Below are 25,140 nucleotides of genomic sequence, written 5' to 3' on the forward strand. Positions count from 1 at the left end.
TGCCCATCCCTCCACCAGTGCCCGTCATCCATCACCACGGGTCCCAGCATCCCCTCCACCCCCATCCCCCCCGTCCCATCCTGCCTCTGTGGCAGGGTATTCCCCCTTGTTCTCTCTCTCTTCTTTTGGGTACTGTGTTTTGCAAGAGAGGCTTTGAGTGGCAATCATGTTTGGTCTATAGACTACTTTTAGCATGCTTCTCCCACCCTGGGAGGGTCCTCACAGCACCCTTCATTTGGTGCTCTCTTCTCTATCTGAACTTCTTTTCACCTAGAACGTGTGGCTGGCCTTCCATTCATGGAGCAAAATTCCTGGTACTAATCTCAGCCATTCCTGGGTGTTAGTCTCCCTTTTTGTTGCTTTATGTTCCCCAGATGAATGCAATCTTTCTGTGTCTATCCCACTCTTTCTGACTCATTTCGCTTAACATAATACTTTTCATGTAGTACCACTTGATTCTTGATCGTCGATGGATGTCGGAACTCCAGATTTTTTTCTCTCATTTGAGTGAAACGTGATATTCCAAGCATAGCTCTTTCTATTCTTCTTTGGGAGACCTGAATAGCGTTCTCATCCTGTTTGCGTAGGGCCCAGGTCTCTGAGGCATATGTTAATGCAGGAAGAACAGACCTATCATAGCCCCACTATATTTATTTAAGACTGAAGCATATATCTGTATTCTTGTGGTGTGTGGAGGGGTTGTGGGGATTAGGGCCTGGGTCACATCCAGAGTCTCTCAGGGTCTAACTCTGACTCTGTACAGGAGTCACTCCTAATGGTACTCAGGGGTTCATATATAGAACCATGGATTTAACTGGGGTCAGTCACATGCAACAAATAATGATATTCCTTTTTGTATTTTTCTTGTTTTGTATTTTGGGACCACGCCCAGGGGTGCATAGGGCTTTCTCATGACTTTCTGCTCAGTGATCCTTACTCATGACTTTCTGCTCAGTGATCACTCCTGGTCCTGCCTGGGAGATGATATGCAGCGTTGGGGATTGAACTGACATCAGCCACATGCAAGGTCTTAGCCCCTGTATAATCTCTCAGGCCATGGACATCTGTGTCCTAAACAAGTACAATAAGTCATTACATAGTTGGAGAAGCACTGCTCTGAGGAGTATGCAGGTCTGGGAAAACCAACTTTCTGGGTGCTGTTCCAAGCGTGGCACTTTACTTGCTCAAAAGCCTCGAGCAACTTCTCTGGCTTTCGGTCTCCTCCTCTGGAAAACAGAACTGAAGCATTATCTGCTGTGAGGATAAAGCAAGCTCCCACGAGTGACTTGCTTAGAAGAGCATCAGGCCGCAGTAGGGGGGCCCTCATTACCAGTCCATCTGGCAAGACAAAATGAACCTTAGGAGCTATCAAAGGATAAAGTGAGGCAGACTTTTTTAAAGTGCTAACCGTGTAACAGAGACCTATGAGCATAAAAGTGCTATAGAAGTGAAGATACTACCAGTGCAGAGAGAAGAGGAGCCTTGGAGTTAGGTTGAAAACAGGCATCACTGTTAAGTCATAGAGAAAAATTCCATTAGCCCATCCTGAGGCTGGAGTCAAGCATTAATACTCTGAAATGCTAACATATTTCCCTTTTTATTTAATTTTCATATAATATAGATTTATGTCACATGTATCATACGTGATCATGCATAAATTGTGTATAAAAATTAAAAAGCTATATGCATGATTTTTAATTCTTTTAAATGGGGTCAAAAACCCAACTATAAATAACTTTGTAACTAATGGTGCTTTAATAAAATGAAACTTGTGAGAATAATGGCCTTATAAGAAAAGTGAATGGATCACACTGACTTACCATGCACCTACCCACCCTTCATCCAGTTTCCCCAGTATTAGCTTGCAGTATTAATGTAGTAAATTTGCTAGCATTCATCAGCCAATTTTGATACCTGTTTTCTAATGTCCATAGTTTCCATGAAGATACATTCCTTGTTTTTTTTCTTTACTTTCCATGATAGAATGTTATTGATAAAGATAATAAACAGAAATAAGTAAGATTTTTTTCTTCATGGCAAGGGAGACATGCTAAAATTTAAAGATACCCTATAGAATGGGATAGGATATATGCACACAGTATATCATAGAAAAGACTAATATCCATGATATATTAAGCTCTCACAAAACTCAACAATTAAAAATCAATAATCCCATCAAAATGGGAAGAGAAGGTGTTCACGAAAAAAACAGAGTAAAGGCCAATTCATATATGAAAAACTGTTCACCATCACTTACTATAAGAGAAATCCACGTCATCATATCACTTTCTGTCTCTTGTCTTGATCATTCCTCGTTTTGCCTGTTATGTGGATTCTAACATTTGCCGTCGAATGCCTCGAGCAGGCACCAGTAACGTCTCTTTCATCCTAGCCCTGAGATTATATTCAAGGCTCTTTAGGAGAATGAGACCCATCATTGTTACTGGTATTTGGCATATTTGGTACGCCATGGGGAGTTTGCCAGACTCTGCCCTGTGGGCAGGCTACATTCGATAGCCTGCAAGTTTGTCCAAAGTAGGAATGAGATAATAAAATGTCATAAAAAGATGTCCTGATAAGATGTCGTGCAGCCGCAAATGCAGCCGCGCGGTTCTGGGAGCTTGATTTTATAGTCTCTGAGTCTTGGCCACTGATGGGATTACACGGCGCCAGGGGGCCAGTTGGTGGGTGTGACCCCCGCCTACTGGAATTTGGAGGACCTGGGTGGAGGATACTCAACTCCAATCCGAGTCGGCTTGGAGATCTCGGCCCCGGAACCCATGTGGCTTTGTCCCTCTGCCAGTACCTTCATGTGTGCGGAGAGTGGTCTCAGCATGGTGGTGGCTGGTCCTGGAGGTCTTCCGCTGCTGGAGCCCTGGTCGGGGCTAACAAATGTTAGAAAATGTTAGAAAATGGGCTGGAGCGATAGCATAGCGGTAGGGCGTTTGCCTTGCACGCAGCCAACATGGCCGACCCGAGTTCAATTCCTCCGCCCCTCTCGGATGAGCCCAGCAAGCTACTGAGAGTATCTCCCCCGCGCGGCAGAGCCTGGCAAGCTCCCCGTGACGTATTCGATATGCCAAACACAGTAACAACAAAGTCTCCAATGGAGACATTACTGGGCCAGCTCGAGCAAATCGATGATCAATGGGAGGGCCTTTACCTTTACCTTTTACCTAACAAATGTAGAATGTCATGCATTCACCATGATGACAAGTATACAAAAACATCAGTACCCCATTCTGTTTACTCACCTCTCCTTCCTTCATCTCAAATCTCAGAAAACTTCACACCTCTTTCGCTGCCTCTGCAGTTTTGCTTTGTCCAGAATGTAATATAGTTGGAATCATGCATGCTGTATTTTTTGAAACTGGTTGCTTTAATTTTGTAATATACTTTTAAGTTTCTACCAAGTCTTTTCTGCTGCCATAAATTATTTTTAAGACAAAAATATTCCATTGTGTAACTATATCCATTTATCTTGTTAACTATTAGAGGGAGATCTTAATTACTTCTAGTTTGGGGAAGTTATTCATAAAGATTCTCTAAACATTTGTGGCATGATTTTGTGTTGATAAGCTCCCAGTTCAACTGAATGAATACAAGGTATACAGTTGCTTACTTGTATGAAATGACTGAGTTTAAGTTTGTAAGAACTTCCAGCCTTTTTTCCAGAGATGCTGTACTAGTCTTCCCACAAATGGATGATAAGAGCATCTATTACTTCACATCGCCACCAACAGTTGATGTTCGGTGTTTTGTACTTTCATCATTCAAATAAATAGAGTGATATCTTATTGCTCTTGTCTTCATTTGCAATTCCCTAATGACATGCTGTGTGGTGTGTTGAACATTTTTATATGTGCTTATTTGTCATCTCTATAATCATTCTTTGGTAAAGTATCTAGATATTTTTGCATATTTTTAATTAGGTAATTTGCTTCTTGCTGCTGGAAAATTCCTGTTTATCCTTTGCCTGGTGTACATTTTCGATAAAGTCCTTTATTGGGTTACTTATTTTGAAAAATCTTTTCACCTGCATAAGTAGCTTGTGTTTTCTTTTAACAGAATGTCTCTGTAGAGTAGTCATTTAAAAATTTTATTTATTTATTTTGGGTTTGGAATCACACTTACCTTTGCTCAGGATTACTCTTGCTCTGCAATCAGTTAGTCCTGGAGAAGCTCAAGGAACAATATGGGTTATCAGGTATTAAATCCTGGTCAGCCACATGCAAGGCAAGTGTCCTACCTGTTTTACTACCTCTTCAGTCTCTATATTTCTCTTTAAATAAAGTCTAATATCAACAATTTTTTCTAAGGATCTTTAATTTGATGTTGTATCTGAGAACTCACCACTGAAACCAACCTAGATTTTCTCCTACATTATCTTTTTAAATACTATATTTTATATATAAGCTAATAATACATATCGACTTAATTTTTATAAAAGGAATAAAGTCTTAATATTGAAATGTTGTTTTTCTATAGGTATATTCTCAAATATGAAATTTCAGAGTCAGGGGCTTATGTTATTTTTATTTTTTGTATTTTCCTAGAATGCCTATTCTAAAATTATGCTATTACTTCACTTCTGCATGATAAAAACACAGGTGGAAAATTCTGCCCATATTTCTAGTAGAAATTGCTGTTTATCATTCTTTTTGTCATTGTCTCAGTCTGATGTGTATAAATGGATAGCTCTGTTACTTGCATATTTATTTTTCTAACTACTGATTAAATTTGAGGTTATTCTTCCGTATTAGTCAGCCATTTGGTTTGTCTACCTTATTAATTATTTATGCGTATGTTGGGAATTTTGTTTTGACTTTTATAGTTTTGACATTTTAATTGCCAACTTTCAAAACTCTATATTGTAGATATTACCCTTTGTCATATTCATTATAGTTTTTGCTTCCAAATGTGCTATTTAAATTGAATTTGTTTATGGATTACTTCATTCTTCACTTACATTCTACCCTGAAGCATCATGCATTGGCTAAAATGTGTTCAGAATATTTTAACTAAAGAAATCAAATTCAAATTGACAGCTCACACTTAGAAGACTGTAGATATAAGTCTGTAGATATAAATCAGAGAAATTAAGGTCATTCTACCTAGAAAAGAAAATATCAGGCAGGTAGATTTAGGGGTAAAGGAAAATAAAAGTCTATTCTAAATATCTGAACGACTGCATGTGAAAGAATGATCCTATTAATTCTGAATGAGACAATCAAAATTAGTTTACAAGTGGACAGTATTGGACTTTGATCAAAGGAAGTCACATATTCCAATCACAGCTGTCCCAGAACTACATGATTGTTTATGAATTAGAGTGTTCATGACATTTCTAAGGATGGCCAATACAAAAATAGATAATTCCTGAGAGAAAATATCTGACTTTGGTCATTCTGATGTTGTATCTGAGAACTTTCCACCAAAACCAAAATTACCTAGATTTTCTTTTAAATTATCTTTTTTAAATTATATACTAGATTTTACAGATAAGCTAATAATAAATGCTGACATAAATTTTGTCCATACCTCAACAAACCAATTGAGGTATTACAAAGAAGGAAGGTTGAGGCTAATGCAGATGCCTGGGTGGTCACAAAACTAGAGAAGAAATAAGAGAAGTGAGAAGCTAGAAGCAAGATTTAGTTCTAGCTTCACTGACACAATTTTAGTTTTTTATGATAGAGACAGGCTGCTGACACCCAGGAACCAGTCACATACCGAACCACATTATTACTCTCCAGCACCTCTGTAATTCTAAGTCTGAAGAGAATTCAGAAAACTCAGGAAGAACTGCCGCTCCACCTTTGTTTAACAGAGGTTAACATCTTATTGACAGATCATACACAATATTCATAGGGGTGGAAATTGGAAATGTGGGAAAACAGTGCATAGACTTCTATCTTCTGGTACAAGTAAAGTAAAAAGTAAAGGCCCTCCCGTTGATCATCGATTTGCTCGAGCGGGCCCAGTAACGTCTCCGTTGGAGACTTTGTTGTTACTGTGTCTGGCATATTGAATACGTCATGGGGAGCTTGCCAGGCTCTGCCGTGCGGGCGAGATACTCTCGGTAGCTTGCCAGGCTCTCCGAGAGGGGCGGAGGAATCGAACTCTGGTCGGCCATGTTGGCTGCGTGCAAGGCAAATGCCCTACCGCTGTGCTATTGCTCCAGCCCCTCTGGTACAAGAGAGAGTTAATTATAAGGTCAGGACAGGGACAACTGGTTATCAAACAACATTTAGTACAAACTTCAAGCTTTGATTTGGGGGCAAGTGGAGAGTTGTACTTGATCCTATATGGCCTCTTTGAAGTATATTCATACCGTGTATACCTTCCTTCAGAAATAGCTTTTAAAAGGCTGCTACCACAATGATAATCATCACAGCACTCCAGAATCACAGCACTTGAGAAGACTTTGTGATTAGAAAGCATGAGCACCATTGCCTGTCTAAATACGATGGAAACCTACCAACTCCATTGGTCATGTGGACTCTGGGAAAATTTGTGCTTAATGTCTTTTAGGTGACCAAAGAAGGTGAGAATTCTTGTGATTGCTGAAACCCACAGGCCTATTATACCATCCAATTAACATGTATTGTGATATCAACTCTATGAATTGTTGAGTGGCCTTCAAATGTGAGCTAATAATATTATGGTAGATGTATGGATTTTCCATTTCCACCCTATTTGGGCATCAAATTAAAGAACAAATTCTACAAGGTCACAGATTGAAGACTAAAAAATGGATTGGGGAGCTGGAGCAATAGCACAGTGGGTAGGGCGTTTGCCTTGCACACGGCCAACCCAGGTTTGATTCCCAGTATCCCATACGGTCCCTTGAGCACTGCCAGGGGTAATTCCTGGGTTCAGAGCCAGGAGTAACACCTGAGCATCGCCAGGTGTGACCCCAAAAAGCTAAAAAAGAAAAAAAGAAAAAATCGGATTGAAGAAAAAATTCAAAGGGGCAAGGTAAGCAATACAGAACTTTATAGTGGGCTTCATCATTCATAATTCCATTGAAAGGTTGGCACTGGGGAACAACGGGGACACCTGAGTTGAAACATCTCTTAGACCCCACAGCCATGAAGAGTGCATCTTCTCCTTTTAGGGCTTCTCAGATATATAGGACAATCATGCTCTTCATTGACTCCAGTCAATGACTGAGTATCATACAGATTCAATGCCCAGTGTGAGTTCCTCCATGGGAAATTTTGTGCTGCCATTCCTTGTTAGACCAGCCCAACCTATCTTAGAGATGTATTGAGGTTCCTCTTCCAAAATATGCTTCCTTCATTCTTTCTTGAAACAGACGTCAGGATCACATTGTAGTCAGAATTTTTCATCCAAGAAATCCACTTTCTCTATGATAAAGACATTATCTCCCAAGAACTTTCCTGCACTGGTAGTTAGGGTGTGCCTTCAGACACAGATTACCTAAAGAGACACATACAGCTGTATCATCAAGACTGGGCTTTGTTCCAGAAGAAATACCCTTTTCCCTCCTCTTCATTTTCACATTGCTGGAGTAGGGAGGTGGGATGGGGTGGAGGAGCAAAGGATGCTTATTGCCAAGTGGCCTGGAATTGGGATGCCAACTGTTTGTAGGAGTTGTCTGAGAAAGCTGGTTGCTCTAATTTTCTTGAAAATTTGGCTCTGGATATGATGGAATATTCTGATCCTGTAGAAAGTTGGTCTTAGATACAGGCAGCCTCTTGCAATAGAAGAATGGAGGCCTTGTACCCAGGTAACCCAGGATAAATTCAGGTTAAATAACCCAGGGTAATTCCCAGGTTGCATTCATTGTACCATGTACAGACAACACTGTTCATTTTATTTGTACACCATTGTCGTCTTTCAGAGCAAGAGTTAATTACACAATCCTATATTCCATAGCTCTCAATTCCTAATATAGCACAGGGCTATATATGCATTTACACTCTAAAATTTTCAATTAAAAAAGTTCCCAGCTGGAAAGATACACACTGTACAAGTGCACACCCTCTCGCTTCAGTTCAGCAAACAAGCTTTGCTTGCAAAACACAAAATTGTTATGTTTTTCAAAGGTTTATTTTCCTCCATTTCCCTCTAATATGCCACTTCCATCTCTTTTCACCTTTAATATATATAATCACCTTCATTCCCTCCCCTTCATTCTTTTTTGTACTCTCAGTACTAGGAAAAATGAGCCCAACTCCTTGTCTTGAATAGGAGTTCACATAATCTATTTCCATATCTCTTTGTATTAGTAAGAACAAAATAGAAAAGCTGAAACACAATATATGCCACATTAACCAAATTTATAATAACTTTTCAATCATGATAAACCAGTAGTTGGACAGCTAATTCAAATATTTTGGCCCCTATTCCAAAGTCTGAACACATAAAACAATCAGAAAAACATCATGAGACTAGAGTCAACGGTCTAATTTGACTTCTAATTGACATCAGAAGCTAGATATTTATTTGGCTCAGTACTTCCACTTACAGGTAAGAAACCAATACAATCACTGACTTACTCATAGCTTTACAACTCATGTGATCCATCAGAAATAGGGTTTTCCACACCTCTAGTCAAGTGCTCTTTCCTCAATATCTTACTGATTATGTATATATATATTTTTTTTTTCTGCTTGACTTTCTCTAGCTGTCTCTCTGTAACTCTCATCAATGACAAAGTTAAACAAGGTGGCCCTTGTTCCCTCTTTACTCAGAGCAAGAAATTGACATAGTCAACAAGCATCATATGAATTGTCAACAGCACTATGATCTTCTACCTGAGGCCAATTATTTATCTTTCCACCATATAACTTGTCATCGTCTCTTTAATGGTACCACTAAAATCCACATTTATTGCTTTTTCTAGTGAGGGAAGAAGCATGATTTATAAAGTTGACAAAAGTCATTGAAATCATCAGTTTCAATAAGCAGGAATTGGTAGAGGCATATAACTTCTCCTTCCATGCACTGGATTACTTATCCTCCCCAGTTATTAAATGTGGTCATTTGCATTATTGATCACATATTTTATACATTTATGAATCTATAAATATCTTATGTTTGGTGACTAAGTTTCATCAGATTAGCTAAACTGAGACTGCATTTCTAAAAAAATATTCTATCCTGTCTGATCCTGTAAGAAGTTTGCAAACAGGAAAAGTTCCAGGAGTTTCAGAAACAAGATTTCAGACTACGGTTACTTCTTACTTTCCAAATTAAGATTTGTACCTCGCACTCTTGCAGCTTATGCACATTTCACCTGGAGCTGCAGGCTTTTCTGATTTGCACTGAACAGAATCCAGGACTCTTCCAGCCCCTGCTGGAAATCCTGTCACCTTCTTCAATGCCTGAGTTTAGCTGCTCATAAATTAGTAACAAGATCCACTTTTTTTACAAGTCCCCAGGTCTTCAAATTTGGAACCAGATTTAAACTCAATAAAACTTGAGTTCTAGTTGGTTCTTTGTTCTCACCCATGTTACATGTTATTTTCCTTGCCAACTGTTGATAAGGAAATAAATAACCTCAACTCAATAGCTGATGGAAAAACAACAGTCATATTGTCTACCCCTCCTCCACCATCTTCCTTCCCCTTTTTTGTTTTAATAACCAGGAGTCCTGCACACATTGGGTTGTAGTACTTGCTGAGAGTTATCTTGTTGCACATGTGCTTATACTGATAGCTCCCCTAATTGCAAAAGTTTTCATCCCTCTAATATCTTATTCCATATTCTTTATCACTCCAAGTAGTTCGGCTTTGCTACTCACACTCCAGTCTAAATGATATACCACTGACTTTGCACTAACCGTCATCTCCACTGAAGAGTAAATTTCTTCACCTCACACTGAAAGCATGTTCTCTGATGCCTCTTGGTCCAGGGTTAAGGAAAATGAAATTCATGTGGGACAGGGCCACCTTAGTAATACTACCATGAATCAAAACTGCCTAGACAATCCCAGATCCACAATGCAAAGCAGAATTGCCCTTCTCAACACAGCCTACATCAGCCAAACCAACTGACCCACAAATGCATAAATAATATGATTGTTTTATTTAAGTCACTGGGCTTTGAAATGTCTTTTGTGCATCGATAACCAATATAATGTTTCAAAACATTCCTGTCATGAAAGTCTGTGCATTTGTGACTTTTACCAAACACATATTTTCATGTTTTAAAAATAACTTTAGCAATAGTTCATTTTATCTTAAAATTCATCCTCCTTTTCCATTTTATAATGTGGTTATAAAGCCCACAAACAATGCAGTGTTTTGGGTTTGAATTTGGGCTAAAATACTTGTAACTTGAATGAGACATTATTTAACCTCTTTAAAGCTGCTTTCTAGACCATATAATTGAGATAAAAAATTATCTGTCATAATACAATAAAAGTGAACTAAAGGTTTTTTGCATAACAATTAAGCATTACCTGTATTCAGTAATCACTCACTATTAGAGTATTAGAATGTATGTATTTTTCTTTCCCAAATATTTGTATTCACTTAATATTTGGGCTATTCACTCACCTTCCATTAAGTGTTGAATACCAATGAAATGTAACAATATTATATAACAAGCATGTATAATGGGCTCTGAAAATAAATAAATAAAACCCAAATTGATATTATATATTCCTGTCATCTTTGTTATATTTCAAATATACCCAAATAACTAAATTACTTCTGAAAGGCAGTATTTCTACTCAGTGATGGTAACCAAGGCTACAAGAGACATCAGAGACTAACCCCATATTTCTCTTGTTTCAGGAGGAAGCCAGAAAGATGAAATGTTCAAAAATTAGTGGTTGCAGAGAGTGGGTGGGGGGAGGTGTAGAGATACTAGTATGTCTTATACAGCCATCCTCCTCTGCATCATCATCATCTTTATTTCATTTCAAATGTTTCAACTATTATTTGCAATAATTATACTTCTCATTTATAGCCTCTATTTTATCCCACCTATAAATTTTTATTTTAAATTTATGATCTAAAAATGACTGCATTCTCATTTTATTCTTCCACATATACTTTTCTATATATTAAGGAATACATCAATTTATGTTGTAAACATTGTGATATATATTTAATCTGCTCTATTTTTATTTATACATTTTCTAAAAGGAAACTCATTAATCTTATAATTCATAAAAGGAAATTAATTATTTGTTGTTGTACACAAATTTATGCTGCTGACCTCATTTCAAGTAGACAATTGCAAAAATATTTATAACATAATTACCAAGAATTAGTTTGTTCAAATAATATAAATTCATTAACTTATTATGACAGCAACTCCATGGGTAGGATTTTATATATATTCCTCAAACTATCCTCCATCATCTGTTTCATGAAGCAAGGACATATATAGAACAGACAAAACATATTGATGCTTCACACTTATAGTATACCACCTATAGAACATATTGATGCTTTATACAAGTGCTCCCAAGCCAGACATTACTGAAAATCATGTCTTTATTCTTCTGAACCCTAACCTTGAGTAATGCTGTCTGTCATCTTTCAGCCTAATTTTCATTTAATAGATGTCCTCTTTTATTGACAGGAATTTCATTAATTTGATTGTCTCCTGTGCCTGAAAGAAATGATTATCGCATTCAGGAAATTGAAGAGAAATGGGTTATTACTTTAGAGGCAAACAGAGCAGAGGGGTGGGGGAGAAAATGGGAAAAGCAGAGAGAGATAAATTCCAAGAGAGGGAAATGAAGACTTGAAGTGTCTGATCCACACTGGTTTCCCAGTTTCTGCTCTTTTTACCTCTTGTCAGATAACTGACAGAAGGTTCAGCAGGTGACTGCTAAGCTGACAACATGAATTTCCCTTAGGGAACTGCATAGTGTCCCCATGTCACTCCCTGCCTACCCGATGAAGACACGATGAGAGAACCTTGTGCTGCAGCTGGGTGTGGAAGTGAGCTGAGGAAAGAACGTGTCTGGAATTTTTTCAGTGGGTGCTCCTGGAAACTTCCTCTGCTATGGTTATTCCAAGGAAGCAGATAGAAGGAGCAAATGAAAAGCATCCTTCAAACAAGCCCAGCAGGAAGGCTGAGTGGCAGGAATTCAAAGGCCCTGAGTCATCACTCAGCCTCTATGAAAAGAGCACTCCTTTGCAGCAGTGCATTCTTCAGTCACTCAGCAGCTTTCTGACTCTAGTTGCAGAGTTTTCTTCTTTTTTTCTTTTTTTGCAGGCCATAGGGGTCAGCCTTAATCATGTCCCATCATTTAAAACAATTCTAATTAGTTCCCTCCTGGCTTTAGCTGAACTGCTCCCTCCCCAGAGTTCCCAATATCTTCATGCTACAGGGAGTTACCAAACACTTCGCTCAGCGGCTATGTCATATTTTAAAATGTCAACTTCAGTGCCCTTCTCATGCTTCCTTTTCTCCTCCCATCCATTATTGGTCTAGCAGCTGGAGTCTTCTTTTAAAAAATTGATAAAATGTTGTCACCCAGTATCTTTGCTGGGAACCTTTGTAATTTACAGGGGAAAACAAATACATGGCTATAGGAGGTACAAGGCTAGACCTTGACCTATTTTCATTGTTGTAATCTTCCCCCGCTTTTCACTCTCATTCTGCCACTCCAACCTGTTTTCTCAAAACACAACACTGCCTTCCACGAAAGGGCTTAGCAGAGCTGTATTGGTTGCCTAGAATTCGCTCCCATCCTAAGGGAACTCTTGTTTATCCTTTGATTCTCTGAGCTGGATATTCTCTTTTTCCCTCTCCGACTTCACTCTTTGCCTTTAATCCCTGATCTCTGCATCAGGTATAAACCTGGACAAATTTCATTAACGGTCTTCTCTGCCTTTGGGCCTCTGAATTGATACTGAAGGCAGAGAAGAGAAGGAAGTAAAATTAGGGCAGTTGTTTTTCTGGGTCATTCTTTGGGAGCAAAATTCTTTGCTGCAAAACAAGACACTGCTGGTCAACTATTTCTGTGTAACAGTCACTGAATGGCATCCATTTCTCAAGTACCAAAAAGCATCAATTTCTCAAATACCAACAGGTCATTTGAGGTAGAGAGTTGATGATGCAGGCTGCTTTAATAATGATTATATATTTTGTAATTAATGATCATCATCTTGAAAGCATAACCTAAAGTTGAAACTAACATTACTTATATCCATACCATTTTTGTGCTTTTGGAAGTTGCACAGAGAGCATATTATAAACCCTAGAATCACAATCCCCAATGACAACTTTGATTCTTGAACAATTGTGGATATCTCCACCTAATAACTTTCCAGTGATGAAGTATCAAATGTTCTCTCTCATGATTTCCCCAGCCCTCTCTGTACCTCAGCTGACCTGATCTTTCATGGCCTGGTCTACCCCTCCCCCTGAGAAAAGTAAGTAATAAACTCTTCTTTTATTGGCACTGACTTCTCCATGTTGCCACTTAGTCAAATCTATAAATTAAGTCTCAGGTATAATTTAAAACAGCTGTACTCAGCTGGAAGAGAGAAAGCCCAATCACAAAAGTAAATTTTGATGACTGTCTCTCCTTCTAAATTGTCAGTTCTGTTTGTTTTGTTCATCTTTACATTCTCATTGCCTAATAAAGTGCCTGACACATTTTAATTCCTTGATAAATATTTATTGAATAAATGGATAAAAGAGGCAACTTAGTGCTCTAATGCAAACAGGGGCAGTGGAGTTATCAGAGGAGAGTTATCAAAGTTTTGAAAGGGCATTGATTTCCTCTGAAGACAAAGGTGACTGTAAATTGTGACTATATGAAAGTGACAATTTCTAGCTAAAAGTGGCCAACTGAATGTGTATGTAACAGCCTTAACCTCATCAAAGGCTGACCAGGAGAGCTGAACCAAGGCTTCAAAGATTCCTGGGATGCTTCAGGATGCACCACCGATTCTCACTGATTAGTTGGGAAGTAGAATTTAGAATTAAATGAACTGCACAGTTTCTAGGTGTTTGACATCTTGGAGCCCTGGTGTTCCTCTCCATAGAATGTAATAACATTACTTATTCCTCAAGAGTTGTTGCAAAAATGAGGAAACACAGGCATGGATGAGTTTTACCAAAACAATATGCATGTATCATGAATATTATTGGTTGCTCTTATTACCAACAGTGTTATTAATGTTTATTGTTATATTTGATGAATTAATATTTGAAGAAGTATTATGTTCAGCTATGACTAAGGACAAATTGAAATAAAATTTCTCTTTTTCTACTTGTACAGGGCTCTGTACAATTTTTATAGAACATAAATTGTACGTGAAGTAGGAGGAAACAATGAGATGATTTGGATGAGAGCAAATTGTGCCCCTGGTCAGTCTATTTCATTTGGTCTCTACTATTGACTGCAAAATGGGATCTAGGAAGAATTAAAAGAATTAGAAGAGAAGAAAGAGTACAGTTGTGATATAACTTTACCTGAACAGGAATGAGCGGTAAACCAAGTAAACCAGTTTGAATTCCTGCTCAACCTTTCTACCATACTGCTAGATGTGCTTAGGCATTGATCAGCATTCAATAATATTTCCCTCCCCATTGACTTGATATATTAATTTTACTTTTGTTCACCTGTGACTCCAACTTCCTCCATGCTAACCCAGTGAGAACTATCTTTCAACGTAGAAACCATTCATGAGTTTAAATCTAATTGTTTAGAGTTTAAATCTAATTGTCAAGGATAGCTCTATAGGAACTTTTAATAATACAACACCCCTTCAGCTAGTTCTAAGACTTAGTACCTTTAAATTATATTTCTATTTTCCCCATATCATCATTCAGAATTTCTCTGCCTAAGGGGCCAGCATCAAGACCAGGTAAACTACCACAGAGTTTATCACTGTTTTACATAATTATTAAATGATATTTCTCTCTCCATTAGTAATAATACTAATAAGACTATATAGTCCTCACCATGTAGTCTTCCTTAGTCAAATAGTCACTTCAATCCCTGCTATTAGCATTGTCTGTGGATATCTGTTACAGATCTTCAGCAGTGACAGTAATGTATTAATTTGGGGTAAGAGAAAAAATCTTTGGAACACTCCATATGCCAACTCATTTACCATTTGGAACAATTTTTAAACTGTTTCAACCATTTTCGGGCTCTATTCAGTTCCCAATACTACTGTAAAAATTGCCACAAATTTTTTGACTTTGAATGCTTGATCCTATCACAGACTTATTCTCTAGCAACTTCTGAATTCTGAATTAAAAATGAGTGCTAATATAACTATCTCTAAAATGCCAACAGTATGGGTTCCTTCTGGAAGTTCTAGAAGAAAATCAATTGCTTACATTTTTCCAGCTTCAGGTGACTGATGGCATTTCTGGGCCTGGGCTCTCATCATCCAGTCTCACCTTTCATTCACACTACTTTTTCCTTGTGCATTGCAAAATCTTCCAGAGATTCTCTCTCTCTTCAAGGACATTTTGGCTACATTAGTGCCTCAGTGCCCACCTGTATCCATCTTGATCACACTCCATTTTAAGATCATTCAATTTACCACATGGACAAATTCATTTTTTCCATCTAAGGCAATATTCACAGGATGTTATCATTTAAGGTAAAACTCTAGAAATTAGCATGTGGACATCTTGGGAAGGAGGGCATTATTAAAATTACTACAGACACACTTCATGAAAAAGCTGGAATAATAAATCTAGATCTTAAGAATATGACATTCATTATTAGTGCTCATCTTCCTGCTCCCAAACATAACTATGTTTTACTTGGCCTTTCGTTATTGAGGAAGAGAAAGAGGAAGCAGGGGAGCTGGGAGAAAGAAAATAGAAACTCTAGGAAGCTATCTAAATAGCCCACCATATTAGTAATCGTGACTGGCATTTAAGTATTTTACTCAGTTTACTTACTCCTGGGCTGAAGTGATAGCACAGTGGTAGGGCATTTGCCCTGCAAGCCCCGGCCTGGCCAAGCCAGGTTCAATTCCTCCGCCTCTGTCAGAGAGGCCGGCAAGGTACCGAGAGTACCTCGCTTACATGGCAAAGCCTGGCAAGCTCCCCGCAACGTATTCGATATGCCAAACACAGTAACAACAAGCCTCACAATGGAGACATTACTGGGCCCACTGGAGCAAATCGATGAACAATGGGAGGACAGTGCTACAGTGCTACTTACTCCTAATGGGAGTCACTGGTATAAACATATGCATGCACACGACCATATGCCTGGATATTATACATACACAATGCTGTTTTAGGACAAGTTCTGATTTCACTTTTGTCCTAAAAGTCATAAATCTTCCTTACCAGTCCATAAAATGGCAGAAAACTGCCTTACCAAGCCATTTCTTTATCCTTAGAGAGAACCACATCCTTTCTCTATTGTTCATACCTACCTATTTGCTTCAATAAAAAATTCTCAGGGACAATCAGCTCAAGCCTGTCACTGTGCTAATTCCACTTAACCATAGCACTATGGAGGAAGGAGAAGGTATACACAATTCCCCATTTAGAATAATTCAAACAATTTGAAATTGGTATTTGGTGAACTAGAACTTAGTAGCATGAAGAGACACCAGAAGACAAAAACAAAGGAAAATCATATAATGTATGTAAAGTCATGTAGATGCCTTTGTGTTTCTCTAAATATCAGGGATGACAAATACAAAAAGAAGTATAACTCACAAGTATAAAACTAAGACTAGTTATTTCTCTAGTCTTTCTTTTACTATGGTTCTTATCACACAGACATTAACAGCATGCTGAATGTGAGTCTATTTTAAAGATGTTTGATAAATGCTAAATACTCAATAGACCATTAACTGAATAAACAGCAATCTGTCCCATTCTTACCCATTCATACCCAAACTTTTCCAAAAAACATGGCAGGTTCAACTTTTTTCTACAAGGAAATGAGAAATGAAGGAAGGAAGGAAGGAAGGAAGGAAGGAAGGAAGGAAGGAAGGAAGGAAGGAAGGAAGGAGGAGAGAGAAGGAGGGAGGGAGGGAGGGAGGGAGGGAGAGAGGGAGGGAGAGAGGGAGGGAGGGAGAGGGAGGGAGGAGAAGGCTCAATCAGAGGTGGTAGTAGATGAAAGAAACTTTTAAACAGAAGTAGAAGAGATCTGATTATACTCTTGTTACATTGTATAGTAACAGAGAGTAATGTTCAAAGTGAGAAATAAATCTCAGGACCAATATAACTAGCTATGTAATATTTGATAGCTAATTCACTCTTTTTACTTTAAGCATTCACCTTCTTATAACCCTTTCTTTACAATGTGACGATTCCATAAATCAAACTGTAACGAGGGTGTAGCCTTGGCATACTGTGGGTACCTAAGGTACTTTTAGTGCTTACACTCAGAGTTGAGATGTACTAGGTAATTAATCCCCAGTATGAAGTCTTACGTCCTGAAAGTCAAAAGCAAATCCAATTTAGATACCTGACATGTTGCCTCCAAAATGCTCCCAAGTTTAAAATCAATCTTGTAACTTCCTTTGCCCTCAGACAAAACATCCTATATCTGGAACTGGATCCTGGAGTATCTACCTTTCTTAATTTGGGTAGCAGTGGAAAGGAAGGCTGAATTTTCCTCCTACTGTGACATATAATCTACAGGCACTTAATGTAAAATTCTCTGAATAAAAAAGATCTAAATAACAGGCTGAATGAGTCTGGCTACAAATGTGAGCTTTGATTTTTCTCTCCCTATCATTCTCTGTCATAGCTTCCCTCCTGTTACTTATCTTGGACAAATTCTAAGCTTTAAAATTGTTTGGTCATCTTAAATTTCAATCTATTTTAAAACCTAAGTCATCAATTCAGTATAGCAAAACAAAATGGGAATAGGTATAACTGTGGTAGAAGGACAGGCTCAATAAAACTGTCTTCTGCCCCAGCCTCACTACCAGTATGCTGGGGTTTTGTGTCTGGAATCAAGAGGGATGGACCGTTGAGGAGGAGAATGAGATTGGAACAGATTAGGATCAGCTTAACTGAGATGTGGGAGGGTCATTCTGTATTTGATGCCTGTTATAAAAGCATAGTGCTGAAATTCAAGCCATCCACTATCTCCTCTAACAAATATCTCTCTGAAAATTTTAAAAATCATATCTTCAATTGCCTGCAGAGCCTATTTGGGTGTTTTATAGGAACTGAGACAGACATAAAACTAAGCCCCTCACTTTCCTTTATCTGTGCCCCTTGTTATTATTAATCATTTTTTGTTGTCCTACCATTGATTGCATTACTCTCTTATTATTCTAGCTGTTCCTTCTGTTTTCTATTCCTTTTATTCTCACTTTCCAGATTTTTAGAGAGTTTAACATTCCATATCAATTAATATGTTTTTCTCTATTTATTATTATATAGATAATAATATTATTATATATTATATACATGTCTGGGCCGGAGCGATAGCACAGTGGGTAGGGAGTTTGCCTTGCATGCAGCCAACATGGCCGACCCGAGTTCAATTCCTCCACCCCTCTCGGAGAGCCCGGCAAGCTGCCGAGAGTATCTCGCCCGCAAGGCAGAGCCTGGCAAGCTCCCCGTGACGTATTCAATATGCCAGACAGAGTAACAACAAGTCTCACGAAGGAGACGTTACTGGGCCCACTCGAGCAAATCAATGAACAACGGGAGGACCGTGATACCCATGATATACATGTCCACTGCCCAGTGTCCTCCCATTGTTTTGCTTGAGTGGGCCCAGTAACATTGTGAGACTTGTTACTGTGTTTAGCATATCGAATATGTCATGGGTAGCTTGCCAGGCTTTGCCGTGAGGGCGAGCTACTCTCAGTAGCTTGCCAGGCTCTCTGAGAGGGGTGGAGGAATCGAACACAGATTGGCCATGTTGGCTGTGTGCAAGGCAAATGCCCTACCTGCTGTGCTATTGCTCCAGCCCATTATATACATAATATTATAAATATATTGTAATATTATTATCCATTAATATTCCATATTAATGGATCTATTCTTTGCCTAAAATTCTTTGAATTATGTTTGTGATTTACCTGAGAAATCGTATATACAATTTTCTAGTAAATTTAATGTTAATATTTTTCAAGTTTTCCTGTCATAAAGCATCATTAAAATTATGTCACTTTCCCACATCCAAAAGTACAAAAGCAACCAGTGTTGGTGCGGATGTGGGGAGAAAGTGACTCTCCTTCACTGCTGGTGGGAATGCAGACTGGTTTAGCCCTTTTGGAAAACAGTATGGACGCTTCTCAAAAAATTAGAAGCCGAGCTCCTTTTTGACTCAGCAATACCACTTCTGGAATATATTCCAGAGATACAAAAAAGTATAGTATAAATTACATCTACACTTATATGTTCATTGCAGCACTGTTTACAATAGCCAAAATCTGGAAAAAACCCGAATGCCCGAGAACAGATAACTGGTTAAAGAAACATCTACACAATGGCATACTAGGCAGCTGTTAGAAAAGATAAAGTAATAAAATTTGCATATAGGTGGATCAACATGGAAAGTATCATGTTAAGTGAAATGAGTCAGAAAGAGAGGGACAGACATAAAAAGATTGCACTCATTTGTGGAATATAGAGTAACAGAATGGGAGACTTACACCCAAGAATAGTAGAGATAAGTACCGGGAGGATTATTCCACAGCTTAGAAGCTGTCCTCACATGCTGTGGGGAAAGGCAGCTCAGATACCAAGTAAAGGGTGCTAGGAGGACATGGTCAGGATGGGAGATATATGCTGAAAGTAAACTATAGACCTAACATGATGGTCACTTAATACCTCTATTGCAAACCACAACACCCAAAAGGAGAGATTGAGCAAAAGGGAATGCCCTGCTGCAGAGGCAAGGTGGAATGGAGGGGACAAGGTGGAGGTGGTGAAAGAGATGCTGGGATCATTGGTGGTGGAAAATGGGCACTGGTGGAGGAATGGGTACTCGATTATTGTATGGCTGAAACATAAGCACAAAAGTTTGTAAGTCTGTAGCTGTACCTCAGGGTGATTCACTAATAAAATTTTTTAAATATGTCACTTTACCTTTCAGTATCAGTATTGCAAACCATAATGCCCAAGAGGAGAGAGAGAGAGAGAGAGAGAGAGAGAGAGAGAGAGAGAGAGAGAGAGAGAGAGGGAGAGAGAGAAGAAACAAAGGAAGAGTGAGAAAGAAAGAAAGAAAGAAAGAAAGAAAGAAAGAAAGAAAGAAAGAAAGAAAGAAGGGAGGGAGGGAGGGAGGGAGAGAGGGAGGAAGAAGAAGAAGAAGAAGAAGAAGAAGAAGAAGAAGAAGAAGAAGAAGAAGAAGAAGAAGAAGAAGAAGAAGAAGAAGAGAAGGAAGGAAGAAGGGAAGGAGGGAAGGAAGGAAGGAAGGAAGGAAGGAAGGAAGGAAGGAAGGAAGAAAGAAAGAAAGAAAGAAAGAAAGAAAGAAAGAAAGAAAGAAAGAAAGAAAGAAAGGTGCATGCCATAGAGACGCAGGCTGGGGATGGAGTGGAAGGTGAAGGAAGGGAAACTGGGGATGCTGGTGCTGAGTAATGTACATTGGTGAAGGGGAATGTACTAATTGGAACACTGTAGCACTAAAACCTAATCATGAACAGCTTGTAAGGGTCTGTCAGCAATTCAATAAAAAAAATCATGAAAAAGTATGTCACTTTATCCTCCCTCTTTTGTAGTACAGTTATTTTAAATATTACAATTGCAAAACAAACAGATAATGTTACAATGTTTTCTTTCAATAGTACTTTGAAGAGAGGGAACGTAATCTATTACATTTCCCTAATTACTTACTATATTTTGTTGTCCTTTTTATATTCCCCAAACACCACATTATTTCCAGTTAGTCTAAAAAGCTTCATTTTTGTGTTTCTCTTAAAGTAAAACTGCAGACAATGAATTTCCTATTTTCACTTGTTTTAAAATGTCTTCATTTTGTCTCTATTTAGAAGGACATTTTCACTGGCTACATAATTATGAGTTGACAGGTTACTATGAACCACTGTATGCTGTTAAGATGGAGCACCTAGAAGAAAAAGACAAATTTGTAGAATCATGCAATTCCCGAAACTGGGTTTGGAAGGAATAAAAACCCTGAACAGGCCAATCACAAGCAAGGAAATTGAAAAAGTAATAAAGAATCTCCCCAAGAAGGAAAGCTCTGGTTCATACGGGCTCACTAGTGACTCCTATCAAATCTTCAAAGAAGAATCACTGTCTTTACACCTTAAAATAATCCAAAATATTGAAGAAACAGAAACACTTCCTAACAGTTTCTATGATACCAACATACACCAATACCCAAAGACTGAGATGTTACTAAAAAAGAAAATTCCAGATCAATATCCCTGATGGACATTGATGCAAAAATTCTCAAGAAGATTTTAACAAACTAAATCCAACAATATACCAAAATGGTCACACACAGTGAGCAAGTGGGATTCAGCCCCGCCCCCATGTTTGGTTCCAAATAGGCAATTAAATTAACATATTACACCAAATCAATTTTTAATGATAATATCAATCAATACAGAGAAAGCTTTTGACAATATCCAACATCTGGTCATTATAAAAAGTAAAACACCTAAACAATATAAGGCTGGAAGGAAATTTTCTCAAGGTAGTTATGGCCATCTACAATAAACTCACAACTAGTATCATTTTCTCCTTTTTGTATGTCTCCATTTATATGTTTTGTTTTTCATTTTAAATTTTATTTTATTTTTATAAAGTTGTTCACAGTAATTTGTTACAGTTAATATTGTAACACCAATCCCACCACCATTACACCTACCCACCACATATTTTAAATATTTCCACCCCACTTCCAAACTTTGCCCCCAAATAAGCACCTAAATAATTTATTTTGTATTGTTTGTTATGAATAATCCACTAAAAATGATCCAAAACAATTTCCTTAGTGGAAAGTGTGTGAAGATTGTTGTGTTTCACCCTGGAGCCATTAAGTCCTTGTATAAGAGATTACAAACATGTTGTTAAGGTTGAGCTTTGTATGCTTATATATATGTACATATATATATTTATGTATATATACATATATATATTTCATATTCCTGAAATGGTTTGCCTTCTACTTTAAACCCCATCAAATGTGGTGTGCTACTCTTGGTACATCAGTGGTGTAGAGTATGAGATGTCATGTAGCCACAAATGCCGTTGCAGAAATTCTAAAATTTTAAATACTGTTATACAGTTGAGATTAATTTAACAACCAATATCATTTTCAATGGCCAAATACTGAAAGTTTTCCCTCTGAGATTAGGGCCAACACAAGAATATCCACTGTCTCCTTTGTATTCAATATACTATTAGAAGTCCTAGAAATAGCAATCAGGCAAGAAAAAAAATCAAAGATCTAAATTGGGAAAGAAGAGGCCAAATTACCATTATTTGCAGACAACATGGGAACATACTTAGAAGATTCTAAAGCGTTCACTAAAAAGCTATTAAAAATAATGAACCAATGCAACAACATAAGCACTCACAAAAAAATCAAAAGTAATAATATTCAAAAGTCTTATCAAAAATGGAGAGAGGCAATAAACAGACACTGAGAAAGACAGATAGATGACTGATAAACTCATGAAAAATTCACAGTGCTTAAAATTTAAAAAAAAATTTAAGTACTTAAATGCTCATCATTGCTTATTATCAGGAAACTCAAATCAAGATGGCAGTGAGTTATAAAGCAAAAATAATCTGTGTTAGCAGGATATTGCAAAAAAAGGAACTCTTTGTCAGTTGCTGGTAGTAAGACCCTCTAGTTCAACTCTTATTGAAAGTGGTATGAAAATTTCTCAGAAAAGTAAAAATAGAGGCCTCATGCAATCCAGTAATTCCATAATTCCACAGTGAGTGGAATTGTATCTATTTCAAAGATACAAAAGCAGTCATGCAAAAATACATATGCACACCATTATTCATTATAGAGCTCAGCACAATAGCTAGAATATGTTAGGATATATAAATAACCTAGGTGTCCAAGAACAGATGAGCAGACAATGAAGGTGATATATGTGTTTTTATTTATGTGTGAGTGTATGTGTGTGTGTGTGTGTGTGTGTGTGTGTCTTTCCAGCTCTCTCTATTAGTTTCTTGTGCTGATATCATTTTTGTATCCATTAATTCTGAGTGTTCATCTTTATTTCATTGAATATAGCTACTGTACTAATAGTAACTGTACTAATAACTGTACTATAACTAGTAACTGTACTAATAACTGACCTACAATTATAACTTCAATATTATTTAATATTGGTATATTTTGTCTTTTTTTGTAAACTGGCAACTCTCCCTTGATCTTTTCTGCTGATGAATTTTAGACTAGATCCTATCTGGACATTTTTGATATTGGAATGGTAGCACAGCAGGTAGGACGTTTGCCTTGCATGCAGCCTATCAGAGTTCTATTCCTCTGCCCCTCTCAGAGATCCCTGCAAGCTACCGAGAGGATCTACCCCACACGCAAATCCTGGCAAGCTACCGTGAAGTATTCAATATGCCAAAAACAGTAACAAGAAGTCTCACAATTTGTTGTGAGATATTACTGGTGCCCGCTTGAGCAAATTGATGAACAACGGGAGGACAGTGCTACATATTACAAGACTGTGAACTTTCTATCAATGATTTTGGGAGATTGTGGATGCAGGTATTGCTATTGTTATAGCAAGCTATCAATTTAGTTAAATTTCAATGTAAAGTTTCTTTACCTCTGTGGGTGATTTCAGTGATAGTTGACTGCAAAGTTTACTTGCATAGTTTGGTTATGACTAAATTAAATATCACTCAGAGAGATTAGTCTGCGACTGAGACAGAGGTTTAAATTGTTTTTCAGGTCTCAAGGCCTTTACTAGATTTGCTGGAGTGTATTTTACCCTTGTACTTTTGTGTAATAAACCTAGACTTAAATTAGTTCATGCACATCATTGGGGTATTGCATTCTTCCAGCAGTCTCCTGGAAGAAATTTCTGATACTTTCTGTCTCCAAGGGCTTCCCTTTGAGTCTGGGAAACATATTAAATCTCTTTATATCCCACAAGTACATATCAAAAGAGCAAGTATTTCTAGTGACTTCCTGGTCACCAACTCTACATTTCTCCTCTCCTCCACAGTACTGATAAATGAGACACCAAAACAAAGTAGATTTAAGAATAAATTGTAATATATAGATTATAAAACAATACTAATTTACCTTAATCAATGCAAGAAAGTTGGCTTCCCAAATAATAAATGTTTACAAATTCACTTGTGCTACAAGGATTGTTTTTACCCACCTGTGGCCTTTAAGAATATTCTACAGAAGTAACTGGACAAGATCTTAGATTATTATGGGAAGTATTCCCAAGATCAGATTCAGCACTACTTCACATTCTTTTATACTGTGACCTGAACTAGTACCCTCTTCAGAAAACATTGATATTTGTGATATAGAATATTATCCTTAACACTGATAAGTTTTCAACTAATGGCAGAGGACTTGATAAGAAATTTAACCAGTAATAGTCTTGAAATCATTATGTCCAAGAATACTGAAAAGGTCGTTGTATTGTCTCCAAACTTCCCATTGCCCAAAAAACTTCCTGAAAATAAGCATGCCAAAACAGATATTTATTCACTATTGAGGAAAAGGAAGAAAACTCAAGATCACAATTTGAAGGGCTTTAAAAAAAAATCAAAAGTCAATATTTAAGAGGGCAAAGAAACTAATACAGAAAGAAATGTATCTACATATTTTTATAGTATGAAAAAATGGAACAATTGAAAAGATTAATAATAAGAAAATAAGTAATTATGATTTATCCACTTAAAATGTTATATATACAGTCAGTAAAACTGATCAGCCAGTTACACACACTCAGTAAGATTGATGCTTTATGCTGAAAGTAGACTATAGACCAAACATGATTGCCACTCATTGCCTCTTTTGCAAACCACAACACCCAAAAGGAGAGAGAGAACAAAAGGGAAGCCCTGGCACATAGGTAGGGTGGGATGGGGAGGATGGGGGGTGGGAGGGATACTGGGATCCGTGGTGGTGGGAAATGTGCACTGGTGGAGGGGTGGGTATTTGATCATTGTATAATAGAAACCCAAGCACAAAAAATTTGTAAGTCTACAACTGTACCTCATGGTGTCTCACTAATAAAAATTTTTAAAAAATTGATGCTTTATTGGCAT

This window comes from Sorex fumeus, unplaced genomic scaffold (assembly GCF_029834395.1).
Source record: "Sorex fumeus unplaced genomic scaffold, SorFum_2.1 ptg000072l, whole genome shotgun sequence".
NCBI classification, from domain to species: Eukaryota; Metazoa; Chordata; class Mammalia; order Eulipotyphla; family Soricidae; genus Sorex; species Sorex fumeus.